This window comes from Ricinus communis, chromosome 5 (assembly GCF_019578655.1).
Source record: "Ricinus communis isolate WT05 ecotype wild-type chromosome 5, ASM1957865v1, whole genome shotgun sequence".
Taxonomy (NCBI): Eukaryota; Viridiplantae; Streptophyta; class Magnoliopsida; order Malpighiales; family Euphorbiaceae; genus Ricinus; species Ricinus communis.
In genome coordinates this window covers 18530349-18553513 of record NC_063260.1, presented here as the reverse complement: position 1 = coordinate 18553513, position 23165 = coordinate 18530349, and positions in this window count along the sequence as shown.

Below are 23165 nucleotides of genomic sequence, written 5' to 3'. Positions count from 1 at the left end.
AAGATCATAGTTGCTAGAATTTGATTCTTTCAACTTAAAAAGAACATGGCATTTTGAAAGAGAAATGAAATCATAATATTATAAGTGACATGATTTTCTAAGAATGTAATTCAATTGAATTCTTGCAAATGATTTATTCTGAACAATGATAATGTTTTGTTCTAAGATGGCCTTCCTATCCCTATATCAGACCTAATCTACAATGCATTTATTTCAAATTTTAAGAATGATAAGTGATTTGATTGATTATGAGTTTCAAATATTGAGATTGATGAGAAAATAGGTTCTTCTTCTGCCTTTCTTTTTGGTGCTGTATTTATTTGTGTTAGTATTGAAAATATTCCTTCATGATTTATTCAATTAAATGCAATTTAATCACACAAGTCATGCATAAGATGATACCGAAATTATCCTTTATTATTACTCTGTCAGTTTAGTTGCATTAAAATTTGTTGATTTTATTTTAATTTCTCAGATTTCAGATTCTTTTCTGGAGGAAGCGTTGCTCTTATTTTATTGCTAGCGCATGAAGCTTATGCATCTTTATGCTAATTGTTTATTCAATGCCTAAGGTGATACCAAATTCAATTGCATTATAATTTGTTTGACTTTATTTTAATTTTAATTTTATGTCGTTTAGCTTTTAGCTTCTTTTCTAGAGGGAGGGTCGCTATTATTATTATTTAATTAAATAGAAGACAAAGTTTAGGTTGAGTTTTTATTTGTTTATTTATTCTTTAACTGATTTTTATTAGCCATTATGTTTGAATATAGTGTATATATATATATAGATGTATATATATTTAAAATGATAAGTACTATTGGCCATCGTATTTGAATAAAATGATAGGCTGATTTTAATATTTGTTTGCTAGGTCCTGAATTTCCTTCCAAATTTTGTCTTGATAGTCAATTTTGCAAACTCATATACTGAATCTCTATGACACATGAATGGTTGGTTTTTGGGTATGTTATTTTCTCGTTTATGTAATTTGTGTATAAAATGGCACTTTGATTCACCAGTCGGATCTTGAGTTATGGCCATTGTTCTAGGGACTGCCCATAGAGAATTTTCTAAAATAGAATTAGGGATCTTCCTTGTTTCTTTGAATTGCTTTCTAGTTTGGCAAATTGTAATTACCCCTTAATTCAATAAAATATATGACAGGCTTTCGATACAAGAAATTATAGGATTTAAGCCCTTAGTTTAAGTTGAAAGTGGTGACCGATCAGGCTAGCATAATGTGAGTATATCTTTTATTATTGCACTGATTTTGATATCAATTTCATGATACTTTGTTTAAAACCTGCCATCAATGCAGAGGAAAATATTTTTCAGAACCTCTTATGTTAAGACTGATTTCCAGGTTGTGTCACTTATAGATTCTTATGGTTCAATGAACATAGCAATAGAGTACACCTCCCTCCATGATTTATCTGATTATAACACTTTCTTCTTTTATGATGCACATTGATCAAGTTCATTTGTTTTACAATTTGAAACATAGCAATCAACTGTAAAAAAGCAAAGCATGATTTGGTTCTTTTTTAACATATCATTTTAGTTTTGCATTTACCAATATCTTACTCTTCTTCTTGTAACCTGACATCATATAATTTATACAGACGAAGTGTAGCCTTCCCTGGATGAATAAGACCGTTGGTTTATGTGCTGATCCAACATTTGGATGAAGAAAAAGATTAGGAATTGGTTAACAGTGGATATTCTTGCCCCTGCTGTAGCTACATTGTTGCTTATCTGGTTCAACCATTGGACCAAAAATTGTTGATACATGTGCATTTACTAGTATTTACCTCTACTGCAATTTTCCCTCATTATTTCTTTCCCCAGTCTGATATAATATACGGGTGAAGTCTCAATGTTCACTAGTTATTAATTATTGTGAATATGCTAGGAAAGTCTTTCAATCTTGAATTGTTAGCTTGAATAATTCATGGAACCTCAAATTGAATTTTGGATAGTTCATACCAGTAAGGTTGGTGTTCAGGGTTGGAAGAACTAAGCAGGTTCGGTATGCATACAAATTTTTATTTTACAACATGTATAAAAATTAAAGAAATATGCACTAAATCCAGTACTGTAAGTCTATGATAGGTTGTTCTGACTACTTTTGAGAATAATAGTTTTCTTTTCCAGTGTTGTGTGCATGTTAACAAACTTAATGCTTATTTGTTCATGATTGGTGCAGGCTGCCCTATTGCACTACCACGAGAAAGTGAATCTGTGCTATTAGGTTTGCTGTTGCCGCAAAAGAAAATATGCCAGTCTCAGTGAGGCCATGAGGGCCCTGAATGCAGCAGGTTAGGTATGCATGAGTGCTTGCTTCTGAATTTTCAGTTCAATTCATAACTTTTATGACATATAACTAGGTACAAAACAATAAATGATTAGAGAAGAGGTTTTAAGTGAGTGCAAAACATAATGCAGCTTCTCTTTTGTGCATTCTATTTTTGTTGAAATTCCTATTAGTAATTGTTTTCTCTTGGTTCATCCCATTACTCCCACCTCCCTCCATCTCTCTAAGGAAAAAAAAAGAGAAAAACAGACAAAAGGAATTTGAAAGAAGTATTACTTCAACAACGTTGACCTGCAAAGCAATTATGCTAAGGAATTTTATAGATTAGTTGTGAATAAATAAATCTAAAGGCCCTTGCTTAAGATTGGGGCTTGAAGTTGATGGTAGAATTCGGCAACACATGGCAGACTTTACCTCATTGCTCCTTCAAAGTTTTGGTGTTTTTGTGTATTATTATGGAGAAGAAGTTGCAGAAATTGCCTAAATGAATTTTACCTTGCATTTTGTTTCTTATGCCATACTTTAGCACTGCCGGGGTCTAGTCATTTGGTTGAAGTTTTGATTACATTTATAAACCACCTCTGCATAGTCTTAAACTATATTAATTTGTTCTTTTACTTAGAACTGCCTTTAATAGTCAGTATGTTCTGAAATAGTAACAACTTGCTATATTGTTGTCAACGGTACATGGATTGGCTCCCGTTAATTTCAAAATCAATAGGGAGTTGTATGTTATTATATAAAATAGTTTGTAAACTGAGAGGATCATGGGGGTGGTATATGCAGCTTATTTCACTTGATTAAACATTAAACCAATATTCTAAAATATAAGTAGCTGCTAACCTGGGATAAATACTTGTGCAAATTGTTCTGCTCTATCGTCATATTTTTTTTTATTAATATCCATTTGATTCAGTGTAATTAACATGACTTTTTTCAGGTCATTCATCCATTAAAAGACCCAAAAGGTGAAGCAGTATTGTGATGCCAAATACTGAGTATACCGGGAGATTTATGAGCAACAACTATCTCAACGTGCATTAATTGCTAAAGCTTTGGAATAGGTCATGCTGCTACTAAGGACTTGCGGAAACTTGTATAGGATCACGGAGTTTGATAAAATCTCAAAAAGAAATCTCTATAAAGTTGATTAGCATTTTCACCAGGTAAAATCTCTACGATTTTTCATTTTCTTGTCAACTTGTTATTGATTCCATTGTAGGAATGGCATCACACTTAAAGCCTCAAGGTCTTTGAGCACGATGGATGGAGCTTAGTTTTGAAGCGTCTTACTGTAAGTAGTATATTATACATATATGTATGTATATGCTTTTTCTCCTTTCTCCTTCGCAATATGCATGCGTTTAAATGCGAATGAAAATGACCAAACTTAGTGATTAAGACAATATGCCTGCAGGCATTATGTGAAAAAGTAGATTTTAACTGCATAACTAGATTGAGTTAGAACCTCCTAGACGATGGGGTAATCATCGGACATAGGCGCATGTGCTTGACAAGTAATATTAGGCTACAAGTGCTTTGATATTATTATTTTGATCAGTATTGGTAGGTGTTTATTGATGTTGATGTGATTGTCTGTGTTTGCATCTTTATTATGATCTTAATCAGCCGTCAGAAAGAAATGTCGCCACTATCCAAATAGACTGATTGGGTTAGTAGCTAATACTTAATTTTGTTAAGTTGCATGGCGGAGTTACTTCAAAGTTCTTATTGGGTTATTTTTGTTTTTTTGTTTGAATTACTTCTTTTGTTTGATGTTTGAATTACATTGTTTGTAATATAGTCTGATGATTGTTAATTATAAATAGAAAATTTATAAAATCTAATTTGTTAAAAATGGTTTGTGCTTGAAGATTGGAGCTCGAAGAACATAAGGTTTGCCTCGGCACAAGTTAAGTTGAAGAACTGATGATGAGTTAGAAGCTGATACCTGAAAAGCCAAGTCGTTTATTCTTGAGCTAAATATAACTTTTTAAATTTTTTTAATTTGTTCCTTTGCCTCAATTTCTATTTCTATGTCGATTTCTACCTCATCTCTACCAAACATTACTTTTGAAGTAACTCCACCATGCAACTTAATAAAATTAAAGATTAGCTACTAACCCTATCATGAGATTATTTAGAGACGAGATACGAACCTAGGAAATAGAAATTGAGATGAACAAAATATAGTTTGATGATTGTTAATTAGAAGTATAAAATTTATAAACTCTAATTTGTTAAAAATGGTATGTGCTTGAAGATTGGAGCTCGAAAACATAAGGTTCGCCTCGGTACATGTTAAGTTGAAGAACTCATCATCGGTTAGAAGTCGATACTTGAAAAGCTAAGTTGTCTATTCTTGAGCTAAATTTAACTTTTTTTATTTTCTTATTTTGTTAACTATCTCAATTTCTATTTCTATATTAGTACTTCTACCTCATCTCTACCAAACATTACTTTTGAAGTAACTCCACCATGCAACTTAATAAAATTAAAGATTAGCTACTAACCCTATCATGAAATTATTTAGAGACGAGGTAGAGTACGAACCTAGGAAATAGAAATTGAGATGAACAAAATATAGTTTGATGATTGTTAATTAGAAATATAAAATTTATAAACTCTAATTTGTTAAAATGGTATGTGCTTGAAGATTGGAGCTCGAAGAACATAAGGATTGCCTCGACATGTTAAGTTGAAGAACTCATCATCACTTGAAAGCTAAGTTTCTATTCTTAAATTTAACTTTTTATTTTCTTATTTTGTTAACTATCTTAATTTCTATTTCTATGTTAGTACTTCTACATCATCTCTACCAAACATTACTTTGAAGTAACTCCACCATGCAACTTAATAAAACTAAAGATTAGCTACTAACCCTATCATGAAATTATTTAGAGTTGCATATAGTTTGATGATTGTTAATTAGAAATATAAAATTTATAAACTCTAATTTGTATATTTGTGACCAGATAACCCGAAGTCATTAAGTGCGACGGATGGAGGTTTTTTTTGGAGCGTCTTACTGTGAGTATTATATTATACATATATGTGTGTATATGCTTTTTCTCCTCTCCCCTTTGCAATAAGCATGCGTTTAATGCGAATGAGAATGACCAAACTTTAGTGATTAAAATGATATGCGATGCATAATGTGAAAAGTAGATTTTAACCGCATAACTAGATTGAGTTAGAACCTCCTAGACGATGGGATAATCATCGGACATAGGCGCATATGCTTGACAAGTAATATTAGGCTACAAGTGCTTTGATATTATTATTTTGATCAGTATTGCTAGGTGTTTATTGATGTTGATGTGATTGTCTGTGTTTGCATCTTTATTATGATCTTAATCAGCCGTCAGAAAGAAATGCCGCCACTATCGAAATAGACTGATTGGGTTAGTAGCTAATACTTAATTTTGTTAAGTTGCATGGCGGAGTTACTTCAAAGTTCTTGTTGGGTTATTTTTGTTTTTTTGTTTGATGTTTGAATTACATTGTTTGTAATATAGTCTGATGATTGTTAATTATAAATAGAAAATTTATAAACTCTAATTTGTTAAAAATGGTATGTGCTTGAAGATTGGAGCTCGAAAAACATAAGGTTTGCCTCGGTACATGTTAAGTTGAAGAACTGATCATGAGTTAGAAGTCGATACCCGAAAAGCTAAGTTGTTTATTCTTGAGCTAAATTTAACTTTTTTATTTTCTTATTTTGTTAACTATCTCAATTTCTATTTCTATGTCGACTTCTACCTTATCTCTACCAAACATTACTTTTGAAGTAACTCCACCATGCAACTTAATAAAATTAAAGATTAGCTACTAACCCTATCATGAAATTATTTAGAGACGAGGTAGAGGTACGAACCTAGGAAATAGAAATTGAGACGTTGAACAAAATATAGTTTGATGATTGTTAATTAGAAATATAAAATTTATAAACTCTAATTTGTTAAAAATGGTATGTGCTTGAAGATTGGAGCTCGAAGAACATAAGGTTTGCCTCGGCACATGTTATGTTGAAGAACTCATCATCAGTTAGAAGCTGATACTTGAAAAGCTAAGTTGTCTATTCTTGAGCTAAATTTAACTTTTTTTATTTTCTTATTTTGTTAACTATCTCAATTTCTATTTCTATGTTAGTACTTTTACCTCATCTCTACCAAACATTACTTTTGAAGAAACTCCACCATGCAACTTAATAAAATTAAAGATTAGTTACTAACCCTATCATGAAATTATTTAGAGTTGAGGTAGAAGTACGGACCTAGGAAATAGAAATTGGAACAGTAAACAAAATATAGTTTGATGATTGTTAATTAGAAATAGAAAATTTATAAACTCTAATTTGTATATTTGTGACTAGATAACCCGGAGTCATTAAGTGCGACGGATGGAGGTTAGTTTTGGAGCGTCTTACTGTGAGTATTATATTATACATATATATGTGTATATGCTTTTTCTCCTTTCCCATTTGCAATAAGCATGCGTTTAATGCGAATGAGAATGACCAAACTTAGTGATTAAGATGATATGCGATGCATAATGTGAAAATGTAGATTTTAACTGCATAACTAGATTGAGTTAGAACCTTCTAGACGATGGGGTAATCATCGAACATAGGCACATATGCTTGACAAGTAATATTAGGCTACAAGTGCTTTGATATTATTATTTTGATCAGTATTGTTAGGTGTTTATTGATGTTGATGTGATTGTCTGTGTTTGCATCGTTATTATAATCTTAATCAGCCGTCAGAAAGAAATGCCGCCACTATCCAAATAGGCTGATTGGGTTAGTAGCTAATACTTAATTTTGTTAAGTTGCATGGCGGAGTTAATTCAGAGTTCTTGTTGGGTTATTTTTGTTTTTTTGTTTGAATTACTTCTTTTGTTGGATGTTTGAATTACATTGTTTGTAATATAGTGTGATGATTGTTAATTATAAATAGAAAATTTATAAAATCTAATTTGTTAAAAATGGTTTGTGCTTGAAGAGTGGAGCTCGAAGAACATAAGGTTTGCCTCGGCACAAGTTAAGTTGAAGAACTGATGATGAGTTAGAAGCTGATACTTGAAAAGCTAAGTCGTTTATTCTTGAGCTAAATATAACTTTTTAAATTTTTTTAATTTGTTCACTGCCTCAATTTCTATTTCTATGTTAGTACTTCTACCTCATCTCTACCAAACATTACTTTTGAAGTAACTCCACCATGCAACTTAATAAAATTAAAGATTAGCTACTAACCCTATCATGAAATTATTTAGAGACGAGGTAGAGGTACGAACCTAGGAAATAGAAATTGAGACAGTGAACAAAATATAGTTTGATGATTGTTAATTAGAAATATAAAATTTATAAACTCTAATTTGTTAAAAATGGTATGTGCTTGAAGATTGGAGCTCGAAGAACATAAGGTTCGCCTCGGCACATGTTATGTTGAAGAACTCATCATCAGTTAGAAGCTGATACTTGAAAAGTTAAGTTGTCTATTCTTGAGCTAAATTTAACTTTTTTTATTTTCTAATTATGTTAACTATCTCAATTTCTATTTCTATATTAGTACTTCTACCTCATCTCTACCAAACATTACTTTTGAAGTAACTCCACCATGCAACTTAATAAAATTAAAGATTAGTTACTAACCCTATCATGAAATTATTTAGAGTTGAGGTAGAAGTACGGACCTAGGAAACATAAATTGAAACAGTGAACAAAATATAGTTTGATGATTGTTAATTAGAAATAGAAAATTTATAAACTCTAATTTGTATATTTGTGACTAGATAACCCGGAGTCATTAAGTGCGATGGATGGAGGTTAGTTTTGGAGCGTCTTACTGTGAGTATTATATTATACATATATGTGTGTATATGCTTTTTCTCCTCTCTCCTTTGCAATATGCACGCGTTTAAATGCATGGCAGAGTTACTTCAATATTCTTGTTGGGTTGTTTTAATTTTTTTGTTTGAATGACTTTTTTTATTTGATGTTTGGATTGAATTGTTTGCAATATAGTTTGATGGTTGTTAATTTTAAATAGAAAATTTATAAACTCTAATTTATTAAAAATGGTTTGTGCTTGAAGGTTGGAGCTCGAAGAAGATAATGTTTGCGTCGGCACAAGTTAAGTTGAAAAATTGATGATTAGTTAGAAGCTGATACTTGAAATGTTAAGTTCTTTATTCTTGAGCTCAGTATAACTTTTTAATTTTCTTATTTTGTTTACTATCTCAACTTCTATTTCTAAGGTTAATACATCTACCTCGTGTTTAAGTAATTCCATGATAGGGTTAGTAGCTAATTTTTAATTTTATTAAGTTGCATGGTGGAGTTCCTTCAAAAGTCTTGTTGGGTTATATTACTTCTTTTGTTTGATTTTTGAATTGACTTGTTTACAATATAGTCTGATGATTGTTAATTAGAAATAGAAAATTTATTAGCTCTAATTTGTTAAAAATAGCATGTGCTTGAAGGTTGGAGCTCGAAGAACATAAGGTTTGCGTCGGCACAAGTTAAGTTGAAGAAGTGATGATTAGTTAGAAACTGATACTTGAAAAGTTAAGTTATTTATTCTTTAGCTAAATATAACTTTTTAATTTCCTTATTATGTTCACTATGTTAATTTCTATTTCTAAGGTTAGTAGCTCTACTTCATCTCTAAATAATTTCACGATAGGGTTAGTAGCTAATTTTTAATTTTATTAAGTTGCATGGTGGAGTCACTCCAAAAGTCATGTCAGGTTTTTTTAATATTTTTGTTTGAATGACTTCTTTTGTTTGATGTTTGAAATGAATTGTTTTTAATATAGTGTAGTGATTGTTAATTAGAAATAGAAAATTTATAAACTCTAATTTGTTAAAATGTTATGTGCTTCAAGCTTGGAGCTCGAAGAACATAAGGTTTGCATCGGCACAAGTTAAGTTGAAATACTTATGATCGGTTAGAAGCTCACTTTAAAGGTTAAGTTCTTTATTCTTTAGCTAAATATGACTTCTTAATTTTCTTATTTTATTTACTATTTCAATTTCTATTTCTAAGGTTAGTACCTCTACCTTGTCTTTAAATAATTCCACGATAGGTTTAGTAGCTAATTTTTAATTTTCTTAAGTTGCATGGTGGAGTTCCTTCAAAAGTCATGTTGGGTTATTTTACTTCTTTTGTTTGATTTTTGAATTGAATTATTTTTAATATAGTGTAGTGATTGTTAATTAGAAATAGAAAATTTATAAACTCTAATTTGTTAAAAATGGCATGCGCTTGAAGGTCGGAGCTCGAAGAACATAAGGTTTGCGTCGGCTGAAGTTAAGTTGAAGAACCGATGATTAGTTAGAAGCTGATACTTGAAAAGTTAAGTTATTTATTCTTTAGCTAAATATAGCTTTCTAATTTTATTATGATGTTCACTATCTCAATTTCTATTTCTAAGGTTAGTACCTATACCTCATTTCTAAATAATTTCATTATAGGGTTAGTAGCTAATCTTTAATTTTATTAAGTTGCATGGTGGAGTCACTCCAAAAGTCATGTTGGGTTTTTTTAATATTTTTGTTTGAATTCTTTTATGTTTGAATTGAATTGTTTGTAATATAGTGTGATGAGTGTTAATTAGAAATAGAAAATTTATAAACTCTAATTTGTTAAAATCTTATGTGCTTGAAGGTTGGAGCTCGAAGAACATAAGGTTTGCGTCGGCACAAGTTAAGTTGAAGAACTGATGATTAGTTAGAAGCTCATACTTGAAAAGTTAAGTTATTTATTCTTTAGCTAAATATGACTTTTCAATTCCCTTATTATATTCACTATCTCAATTTATATTCCTAAGGTTAGTACCTCTACCTCATCTCTAAATAATTTCACGATAGGGTTAGTAGCTAATCTTTAATTTTATTAAGTTGCATGGTGGAGTCACTCCCAAAAGTCATGTTTTTTTAATATTTTTGTTTGAATGACTTCTTTTGTTTGATGTTTGAATTGAATTGTTTGTAATATAGTATGATGATTTTTAATTAGAAATAGAAAATTTATAAACTCTAATTTGTTAAAATGTTATGTGCTTGAAGCTTGGAGCTCAAAGAACATAAGGTTTGCCTCGGCACATGTTAAGTTCAAGAACCGATCATCAGTTAGAAGCTGATACTTGAAAAGCTAAGTTGTCTATTCTTGAGGTAAATTTAACTTTTTTTATTTTCTTATTTTGTTAACTATCTCAATTTCTATTTCTATGTTAGTACTTCTACCTCATCTCTACCAAACATTACTTTTGAAGTAACTCCACCATGCAACTTAATAAAATTAAAGATTAGCTACTAACCCTATCATGAAATTATTTAGAGTTGAGGTAGAAGTACGGACCTAGAAAATAGAAATTGAGACGGTGAACAAAATATATTTTGATGATTGTTAATTAGAAATAGAAAATTTATAAACTCTAATTTGTATATTTGTGACTAGATAACCCGGAGTCATTAAGTGCGACGGAAGGAGGTTAGTTTTGAAGCGTTTTACTGTGAGTAGTATATTATACATATATGTATGTATATGCTTTTTCTCCTCTCTCCTTTGCAATATGCACGCGTTTAAATGCATGGCAGAGTTACTGTTAATTAGAAATAGAAAATTTATAAACTCTAATTTGTTAAAATGTTATGTGCTTGAAGCTTGGAGATCAAAGAACATAAGGTTTGCGTCGGCATAAGTTAAGTTGAAAAACTTATGATCAGTTAGAAGCTCACTTTAAAGGTTAAGTTATTTATTCTTTAGCTAAATATGAGTTTTAAATTTTCTTATTTTGTTTACTATTTCAATTTCTATTTCTAAGGTTAGTGCCTCTACCTCGTCTTTAAATAATTCCACGAAAGGGTTAGTAGCTAATTTTTAATTTTATTAAGTTGCATGGTGGAGTTCCTTCAAAAGTCATGTTGGGTTATTTTACTTCTTTTATTTGATTTTTAAATTGAATTGTTTCCAATATAGTCTGATGATTGTTAATTAGAAATAGAAAATTTATAAACTCTAATTTGTTAAATTTGGCATGCGCTTGAAGGTTGGAGCTCGAAGAACATAAGGTTTGCGTCTGGCACAAGTTAAGTTGAAGAACTGATGATTAGTTAGAAGCTGATACTTGAAAGGTTAAGTTATTTATTCTTTAGCTAAATATAGCTTTTTAATTTTCTTATTATGTTCACTATCTCAATTTCTATTTCTAAGATTAATACCTCTACCTCATTTCTGAATAATTTCATCATAGGGTTAGTAGCTAATCTTTAATTTTATTAAGTTGCATGGTGGAGTCACTCTAAAAGTTATGTTGGGTTTTTTTAATATTTTTGTTTGAATTATTTTATTTTGAATTGACTTATTTGTAATATAGTGTGATGATTGCTAATTAGAAATAGAAAATTTATAAACTCTAATTTGTTAAAATTTTATGTGGTTGAAGGTTGGAGCACGAAGAATATAAGGTTTGCGTCGGCTGAAGTTAAGTTGAAGAACTGATGATTAGTTAGAAGCTATTACTTGAAAAGTTAAGTTATTTATTCTTTAGCTAAATATGAATTTTTAATTTCCTTATTATGTTCACTATCTCAATTTATATTCCTAAGGTTAGTACCTCTACCTAATCTCTAAATAATTTCATGATAGGGTTAGTAGCTAATCTTTAATTTTATTAAGTTGCATGGTGGATTCACTCCAAAAGTCATGTTGGGTTTTTTTAATATTTTTATTTGAATGACTTCTTTTGTTTGATGTTTGAATTGAATTGTTTGTAATATAGTGTGATGACTGTTAATTAGAAAGAGAAAATTTATAAACTCTAATTTGTTAAAATGTTATGTGCTTGAAGCTTGGAGATCAAAGAACATAAGGTTTGCGTCGGCACAAGTTAAGTTGAAAAACTTATGATCAGTTAGAAGCTCACTTTAAAGGTTAAGTTATTTATTCTTTAGCTAAATATGACTTTTTAATTTTCTTATTTTGTTTACTATTTCAATTTCTATTTCTAAGGTTAGTACCTCTACCTCGTCTTAAAATAATTCCACGATAGGGTTAGTAGCTAATTTTTAATTTTATTAAGTTGTATGGTGGAGTTCCTTCAAAAGTCATGTTGGGTTATTTTACTTCTTTTATTTGATTTTTAAATTGAATTGTTTCCAATATAGTCTGATGATTGTTAATTAGAAATAGAAAATTTATAAACTCTAATTTGTTAAATTTGGCATGCGCTTGAAGGTTGGAGCTCGAAGAACATTAGGTTTGCGTCTGGCACAAGTTAAGTTGAAGTAGTGATGATTAGTTAGAAGCTGATACTTGAAAAGTTAAGTTATTTATTCTTTAACCAAATATAGCTTTTAATTTTCTTATTATGTTCACTATCTCAATTTCTATTTCTAAGGTTAGTACCTCTACCTCATTTCTAAATAATTTCATTATAGGGTTAGTAGCTAATCTTTAATTTTTTTAAGTTGCATGGTGGAGTCACTCCAAAAGTCATGTTGGGTTTTTTTAATATTTTTGTTTGAATTGTTTTATGTTTGAATTGAATTGTTTGTAATATAGTGTGATGATTGTTAATTATAAATAGAAAATTTATAAAATCTAATTTTTTAAAAATGGTTTGTGCTTGAAGATTGGAGCTCGAAGAACATAAGGTTTGCCTCGGCACAAGTTAAGTTGAAGAACTGATGATGAGTTAGAAGCTGATACTTGAAAAGCTAAGTCGTTTATTCTTGAGCTAAATATAACTTTTTTAATTTTCTTGATTTGTTCACTGTCTCAATTTCTATTTCTATGTCAGTACTTCTACCTCATCTCTACCAAACATTACTTTTGAAGTAACTCCACCATGCAACTTAATAAAATTAAAGATTAGCTACTAACTCTATCATAAAATTATTTAGAGACGAGGTAGAGGTACGAACCTAGGAAATAGAAATTGAGACAGTGAACAAAATATAGTTTGATGATTATTAATTAGAAGTATAAAATTTATAAACTCTAATTTGTTAAAAATGGTGTGTGCTTGAAGAATGGAGCTCGAAAAACATAAGGTTTGCCTCGGTACATGTTAAGTTGAAGAACTGATCATCAGTTAGAAGCTGATACTTGAAAAGCTAAGTTGTCTATTCTTGAGCTAAATTTAACTTTTTTTATTTTCTTATTTTGTTAACTATCTCAATTTCTATTTCTATGTCAGTACTTCTACCTCATCTCTACCAAATATTACTTTTGAAGTAACTCCACCATGCAACTTAATAAAATTAAAGATTAGCTACTAACCCTATCATGAAATTATTTAGAGACGAGGTAGAGGTACGAACCTAGGAAATAGAAATTGAGACAGTGAACAAAATATAGTTTGATGATTGTTAATTAGAAATATAAAATTTATAAACTCTAATTTGTTAAAAATGGTATGTGCTTGAAGATTGGAGCTCGAAGAACATAAGGATTGCCTCGACACATGTTAAGTTGAAGAACTCATCATCACTTAGAAGCTGATACTTGAAAAGCTAAGTTTTCTATTCTTGAGCTAAATTTAACTTTTTTTATTTTCTTATTTTGTTAACTATCTCAATTTCTATTTCTATGTTAGTACTTCTACATCATCTCTACCAAACATTACTTTTGAAGTAACTCCACCATGCAACTTAATAAAACTAAAGATTAGCTACTAACCCTATCATGAAATTATTTAGAGTTGCGGTAGAAGTACGGACCTAGGAAATAGAAATTGAAGCGATGAACAAAATATAGTTTGATGATTGTTAATTAGAAATAGAAAATTTATAAACTCTAATTTGTATATTTGTGACCAGATAACCCGAAGTCATTAAGTGCGACGGATGGAGGTTTTTTTTGGAGCGTCTTACTGTGAGTATTATATTATACATATATGTGTGTATATGCTTTTTCTCCTCTCCCCTTTGCAATAAGCATGCGTTTAATGCGAATGAGAATGACCAAACTTAGTGATTAAAATGATATGCGATGCATAATGTAAAAATGTTGATTTTAACTGCATAACTAGATTGAGTTAGAACCTCCTGAGCGATGGGATAATCATCGGACATAGGCGCATATGCTTGACAAGTAATATTAGGCTACAAGTGCTTTGATATTATTATTTTGATCGGTATTGCTAGGTGTTTATTGATGTTGATGTGATTGTCATGTTTGCATCTTTATTATGATCTTAATCAGCCGTCAGAAAGAAATGCCGCCACTATCGAAATAGACTGATTGGGTTAGTAGCTAATACTTAATTTTGTTAAGTTGCATGGCGGAGTTACATCAAAGTTCTTGTTGGGTTGTTTTTGTTTTTTTGTTTGAATTACTTCTTTTGTTTGATGTTTGAATTACATTGTTTGTAATATACTTTGATGATTGTTAATTATAAATAGAAAATTTATAAAATCTAATTTGTGAAAAATGGTATGTGCATGAAGATTGGAGCTCGAAGAACATAGGTTTTGCCACGGCACAAGTTAAGTTGAAGAACTGATGATGAGTTAGAAGCTGATACCTGAAAAGCTAAGTTGTTTATTCTTGAGCTAAATATAACTTTTTTAATTTACTTAATTTGTTCACTATCTCAATTTCTATTTCTATGTCAGTACTTCTACCTTATCTCTACCAAACATTACTTTTGAAGTAACTCCACCATGCAACTTAATAAAATTAAAGATTAGCTACTAACCCTATCATGAAATTATTTAGAGACGAGGTAGAGGTACGAACCTAGAAAATAGAAATTGAGACAGTGAACAAAATATAGTTTGATGATTGTTAATTAGAAATATAAAATTTATAAACTCTAATTTGTTAAAAATGGTATGTGCTTGAAGATTGGAGCTCGAAGAACATAAGGTTTGCCTCGGCACATGTTATGTTGAAGAACTCATCATCAGTTAGAAGCTGATACTTGAAAAGCTAAGTTGTCTATTCTTGAGCTAAATTTAACTTTTTTTATTTTCTTATTTTGTTAACTATCTCAATTTCTATTTATATGTTAGTACTTCTACCTCATCTCTACCAAACATTACTTTTGAAGTAACTCCACCATGCAACTTAATAAAATTAAAGATTAGTTACTAACCCTATCATGAAATTATTTAGAGTTGAGGTAGAAGTACGGACCTAGGAAATAGAAATTGAAACAGTAAACAAAATATAGTTTGATGATTGTTAATTAGAAATAGAAAATTTATAAACTCTAATTTGTATATTTGTGACTAGATAACCCGGAGTCATTAAGTGCGACGGATGGAGGTTAGTTTTGGAGCGTCTTACTGTGAGTATTATATTATACATATATGTGTGTATATGTTTTTTCTCCTCTCCCCTTTGCAATAAGCATGCGTTTAATGCGAATGAGAATGACCAAACTTTGTGATTAGGATGATATGCGATGCATAATGTGAAAAAGTAGATTTTAACTGCATAATTAGATTGAGTTAGAACCTCCTAGACGATGGGATAATCATCGGACATAGGTGCATATGCTTGACAAGTAATATTAGGCTACAAGTGCTTTGATATTATTATTTTGATCAGTATTGCTAGGTGTTTATTGATGTTGATGTGATTGTCTGTGTTTGCATCTTTATTATGATCTTAATCAGCCGTCAGAAAGAAATGCCGCCACTATCGAAATAGACTGATTGGGTTAGTAGCTAATACTTAATTTTGTTAAGTTGCATGGCGGAGTTACTTCAGAGTTCTTGTTGGGTTATTTTTGTTTTTTTGTTTGAATTACTTCTTTTGTTTGATGTTTGAATTACATTGTTTGTAATATAGTGTGATGATTGTTAATTATAAATAGAAAATTTATAAAATCTAATTTGTGAAAAATGGTATGTGCATGAAGATTGGAGCTCGAAGAACATAAGGTTTGCCTCGGCACAAGTTAAGTTGAAGAACTGATGATGAGTTAGAAGCTGATACCTGAAAAGCCAAGTCGTTTATTCTTGAGCTAAATATAACTTTTTAAATTTTTTAATTTGTTCACTTCTCAATTTCTATTTCTATGCCGATTTCTACCTCATCTCTACCAAACATTACTTTTGAAGTAACTCCACCATGCAACTTAATAAAATTAAAGATTAGCTACTAACCCTATCATGAAATTATTTAGAGACGAGGTAGAGGTACGAACCTAGGAAATAGAAATTGGGGCGATGAACAAAATATAGTTTGATGATTGTTAATTAGAAATATAAAATTTATAAACTCTAATTTGTTAAAAATGGTATGTGCTTGAAGATTGGAGCTCGAAGAACATAAGGTTCGCCTCGGCACATGTTATGTTGAAGAACTCATCATCAGTTAGAAGCTGATACTTGAAAAGTTAAGTTGTCTATTCTTGAGCTAAATTGAACTTTTTTTATTTTCTTATTATGTTAACTATCTCAATTTCTATTTCTATATTAGTACTTCTACCTCATCTCTACCAAACATTACTTTTGAAGTAACTCCACCATGCAACTTAATAAAATTAAAGATTAGTTACTAACCCTATCATGAAATTATTTAGAGTTGAGGTAGAAGTACGGACCTAGGAAATAGAAATTGGAAGCGATGAACAAAATATAGTTTGATGATTGTTAATTAGAAATAGAAAATTTATAAACTCTAATTTGTATATTTGTGACTAGATAACCCGGAGTCATTAAGTGCGACGGATGGAGGTTAGTTTTGGAGCGTCTTACTGTGAGTATTATATTATACATATATGTGTGTATATGTTTTTTCTCCTCTCCCCTTTGCAATAAGCATGCGTTTAATGCGAATGAGAATGACCAAACTTTGTGATTAGGATGATATGCGATGCATAATGTGAAAAGTAGATTTTAACCGCATAATTAGATTGAGTTAGAACCTCTGAGCGATGGGATAATCATCGGACATAGGTGCATATGCTTGACAAGTAATATTAGGCTACAAGTGCTTTGATATTATTATTTTGATCAGTATTGCTAGGTGTTTATTGATGTTGATGTGATTGTCTGTGTTTGCATCTTTATTATGATCTTAATCAGCCGTCAGAAAGAAATGCCGCCACTATCCAAATAGGCTGATTGGGTTAGTAGCTAATACTTAATTTTGTTAAGTTGCATGGCGGAGTTACTTCAGAGTTCTTGTTGGGTTATTTTTGTTTTTTTGTTTGAATTACTTCTTTTGTTTGATGTTTGAATTACATTGTTTGTAATATAGTGTGATGATTGTTAATTATAAATAGAAAATTTATAAAATCTAATTTGTTAAAAATGGTTTGTGCTTGAAGAGTGGAGCTCGAAGAACATAAGGTTTGCCTCGGCACAAGTTAAGTTGAAGAACTGATGATGAGTTAGAAGCTGATACTTGAAAAGCTAAGTCGTTTATTCTTGAGCTAAATATAACTTTTTAAATTTTTTTAATTTGTTCACTGCCTCAATTTCTATTTCTATGTTAGTACTTCTACCTCATCTCTACCAAACATTACTTTTGAAGTAACTCCACCATGCAACTTAATAAAATTAAAGATTAGCTACTAACCCTATCATGAAATTATTTAGAGACGAGGTAGAGGTACGAACCTAGGAAATAGAAATTGAGACAGTGAACAAAATATAGTTTGATGATTGTTAATTAGAAATATAAAATTTATAAACTCTAATTTGTTAAAAATGGTATGTGCTTGAAGATTGGAGCTCGAAGAACATAAGGTTCGCCCTCGGCACATGTTATGTTGAAGAACTCATCATCAGTTAGAAGCTGATACTTGAAAAGTTAAGTTGTCTATTCATGAGCTAAATTTAACTTTTTTTATTTTCTTATTATGTTAACTATCTCAATTTCTATTTCTATATTAGTACTTCTACCTCATCTCTACCAAACATTACTTTTGAAGTAACTCCACCATGCAACTTAATAAAATTAAAGATTAGTTACTAACCCTATCATGAAATTATTTAGAGTTGAGGTAGAAGTACGGACCTAGGAAATAGAAATTGAAACAGTGAACAAAATATAGTTTGATGATTGTTAATTAGAAATAGAAAATTTATAAACTCTAATTTGTATATTTGTGACTAGATAACCCGGAGTCATTAAGTGCGATGGATGGAGGTTAGTTTTGGAGCGTCTTACTGTGAGTATTATATTATACATATATGTGTGTATATGCTTTTTCTCCTCTCTCATTTGCAATATGCACGCGTTTAAATGCATGGCAGAGTTACTTCAATATTCTTGTTGGGTTGTTTTAATTTTTTTGTTTGAATGACTTTTTTTATTTGATGTTTGGATTGAATTGTTTGCAATATAGTTTGATGGTTGTTAATTTTAAATAGAAAATTTATAAACTCTAATTTATTAAAAATGGTTTGTGCTCGAAGGTTGGAGCTCGAAGAAGATAAGGTTTGTGTCGGCACAAGTTAAGTTGAAAAATTGATGATTAGTTAGAAGCTGATACTTGAAAGGTTAAGTTCTTTATTCTTGAGCTAAGTATAACTTTTTAATTTTCTTATTTTGTTTACTATCTCAGCTTCTATTTCTAAGGTTAATACATCTACCTCGTGTTTAAGTAATTCCATGATAGGGTTAGTAGCTAATTTTTAATTTTATTAAGTTGCATGGTGGAGTTCCTTCAAAAGTCATGTTGGGTTATATTACTTCTTTTGTTTGATTTTTGAATTGACTTGTTTACAATATAGTCTGATGATTGTTAATTAGAAATAGAAAATTTATTAGCTCTAATTTGTTAAAAATAGCATGTGCTTGAAGGTTGGAGCTCGAAGAACATAAGGTTTGCGTCGGCACAAGTTAAGTTGAAGAAGTGATGATTAATTAGAAACTGATACTTGAAAAGTTAAGTTATTTATTCTTTAGCTAAATATAACTTTTTAATTTCCTTATTATGTTCACTATGTCAATTTCTATTTCTAAGGTTAGTAGCTCTACTTCATCTCTAAATAATTTCACGATAGGGTTAGTAGCTAATTTTTAATTTTATTAAGTTGCATGGTGGAGTCACTCCAAAAGTCATGTCAGGTTTTTTTAATATTTTTGTTTGAATGACTTCTTTTGTTTGATGTTTGAAATGAATTGTTTTTAATATAGTGTAGTGATTGTTAATTAGAAATAGAAAATTTATAAACTCTAATTTGTTAAAATGTTATGTGCTTCAAGCTTGGAGCTCGAAGAACATAAGGTTTGCATCGGCACAAGTTAAGTTGAAATACTTATGATCAGTTAGAAGCTCACTTTAAAGGTTAAGTTCTTTATTCTTTAGCTAAATATGACTTCTTAATTTTCTTATTTTATTTACTATTTCAATTTCTATTTCTAAGGTTAGTACCTCTACCTTGTCTTTAAATAATTCCACGATAGGTTTAGTAGCTAATTTTTAATTTTCTTAAGTTGCATGGTGGAGTTCCTTCAAAAGTCATGTTGGGTTATTTTACTTCTTTTGTTTGATTTTTGAATTGAATTATTTTTAATATAGTGTAGTGATTGTTAATTAGAAATAGAAAATTTATAAACTCTAATTTGTTAAAAATGGCATGCGCTTGAAGGTCGGAGCTCGAAGAACATAAGGTTTGCGTCGGCACAAGTTAAGTTGAAGAACTGATGATTAGTTAGAAGCTGATACTTGAAAAGTTAAGTTATTTATTCTTTAGCTAAATATAGCTTTCTAATTTTATTATGATGTTCACTATCTCAATTTCTATTTCTAAGGTTAGTACCTATACCTCATTTCTAAATAATTTCATTATAGGGTTAGTAGCTAATCTTTAATTTTATTAAGTTGCATGGTGGAGTCACTCCAAAAGTCATGTTGGGTTTTTTTAATATTTTTGTTTGAATTCTTTTATGTTTGAATTGAATTGTTTGTAATATAGTGTGATGAGTGTTAATTAGAAATAGAAAATTTATAAACTCTAATTTGTTAAAATCTTATGTGCTTGAAGGTTGGAGCTCGAAGAACATAAGGTTTGCGTCGTACAAGTTAAGTTGAAGAACTGATGATTAGTTAGAAGCTCATACTTGAAAAGTTAAGTTATTTATTCTTTAGCTAAATATGACTTTTCAATTCCCTTATTATATTCACTATCTCAATTTATATTCCTAAGGTTAGTACCTCTACCTCATCTCTAAATAATTTCACGATAGGGTTAGTAGCTAATCTTTAATTTTATTAAGTTGCATGGTGGAGTCACTCCCAAAAGTCATGTTTTTTTAATATTTTTGTTTGAATGACTTCTTTTGTTTGATGTTTGAATTGAATTGTTTGTAATATAGTATGATGATTTTTAATTAGAAATAGAAAATTTATAAACTCTAATTTGTTAAAATGTTATGTGCTTGAAGCTTGGAGCTCAAAGAACATAAGGTTTGCCTCGGCACATGTTAAGTTCAAGAACCGATCATCAGTTAGAAGCTGATACTTGAAAAGCTAAGTTGTCTATTCTTGAGGTAAATTTAACTTTTTTTATTTTCTTATTTTGTTAACTATCTCAATTTCTATTTCTATGTTAGTACTTCTACCTCATCTCTACCAAACATTACTTTTGAAGTAACTCCACCATGCAACTTAATAAAATTAAAGATTAGCTACTAACCCTATCATGAAATTATTTAGAGTTGAGGTAAGTCGGACCTAGAAAATAGAAATTGAGACGGTGAACAAAATATATTTTGATGATTGTTAATTAGAAATAGAAAATTTATAAACTCTAATTTGTATATTTGTGACTAGATAACCCGGAGTCATTAAGTGCGACGGAAGGAGGTTAGTTTTGAAGCGTTTTACTGTGAGTAGTATATTATACATATATGTATGTATATGCTTTTTCTCCTCTCTCCTTTGCAATATGCACGCGTTTAAATGCATGGCAGAGTTACTGTTAATTAGAAATAGAAAATTTATAAACTCTAATTTGTTAAAATGTTATGTGCTTGAAGCTTGGAGATCAAAGAACATAAGGTTTGCGTCGGCATAAGTTAAGTTGAAAAACTTATGATCAGTTAGAAGCTCACTTTAAAGGTTAAGTTATTTATTCTTTAGCTAAATATGAGTTTTAAATTTTCTTATTTTGTTTACTATTTCAATTTCTATTTCTAAGGTTAGTGCCTCTACCTCGTCTTTAAATAATTCCACGAAAGGGTTAGTAGCTAATTTTTAATTTTATTAAGTTGCATGGTGGAGTTCCTTCAAAAGTCATGTTGGGTTATTTTACTTCTTTTATTTGATTTTTAAATTGAATTGTTTCCAATATAGTCTGATGATTGTTAATTAGAAATAGAAAATTTATAAACTCTAATTTGTTAAATTTGGCATGCGCTTGAAGGTTGGAGCTCGAAGATCATAAGGTTTGCGTCTGGCACAAGTTAAGTTGAAGAACTGATGATTAGTTAGAAGCTGATACTTGAAAGGTTAAGTTATTTATTCTTTAGCTAAATATAGCTTTTTAATTTTCTTATTATGTTCACTATCTCAATTTCTATTTCTAAGATTAATACCTCTACCTCATTTCTGAATAATTTCATCATAGGGTTAGTAGCTAATCTTTAATTTTATTAAGTTGCATGGTGGAGTCACTCTAAAAGTTATGTTGGGTTTTTTTAATATTTTTGTTTGAATTATTTTATTTTGAATTGACTTATTTGTAATATAGTGTGATGATTGCTAATTAGAAATAGAAAATTTATAAACTCTAATTTGTTAAAATTTTATGTGGTTGAAGGTTGGAGCACGAAGAATATAAGGTTTGCGTCGGCACAAGTTAAGTTGAAGAACTGATGATTAGTTAGAAGCTATTACTTGAAAAGTTAAGTTATTTATTCTTTAGCTAAATATGAATTTTTAATTTCCTTATTATGTTCACTATCTCAATTTATATTCCTAAGGTTAGTACCTCTACCTAATCTCTAAATAATTTCATGATAGGGTTAGTAGCTAATCTTTAATTTTATTAAGTTGCATGGTGGATTCACTCCAAAAGTCATGTTGGGTTTTTTTAATATTTTTATTTGAATGACTTCTTTTGTTTGATGTTTGAATTGAATTGTTTGTAATATAGTGTGATGACTGTTAATTAGAAAGAGAAAATTTATAAACTCTAATTTGTTAAAATGTTATGTGCTTGAAGCTTGGAGATCAAAGAACATAAGGTTTGCGTCGGCACAAGTTAAGTTGAAAAACTTATGATCAGTTAGAAGCTCACTTTAAAGGTTAAGTTATTTATTCTTTAGCTAAATATGACTTTTTAATTTTCTTATTTTGTTTACTATTTCAATTTCTATTTCTAAGGTTAGTACCTCGACCTCGTCTTAAAATAATTCCACGATAGGGTTAGTAGCTAATTTTTAATTTTATTAAGTTGTATGGTGGAGTTCCTTCAAAAGTCATGTTGGGTTATTTTACTTCTTTTATTTGATTTTTAAATTGAATTGTTTCCAATATAGTCTGATGATTGTTAATTAGAAATAGAAAATTTATAAACTCTAATTTGTTAAATTTGGCATGCGCTTGAAGGTTGGAGCTCGAAGAACATTAGGTTTGCGTCTGGCACAAGTTAAGTTGAAGTAGTGATGATTAGTTAGAAGCTGATATTTGAAAAGTTAAGTTATTTATTCTTTAACCAAATATAGCTTTTAATTTTCTTATTATGTTCACTATCTCAATTTCTATTTCTAAGGTTAGTACCTCTACCTCATTTCTAAATAATTTCATTATAGGGTTAGTAGCTAATCTTTAATTTTTTTAAGTTGCATGGTGGAGTCACTCCAAAAGTCATGTTGGGTTTTTTTAATATTTTTGTTTGAATTGTTTTATGTTTGAATTGAATTG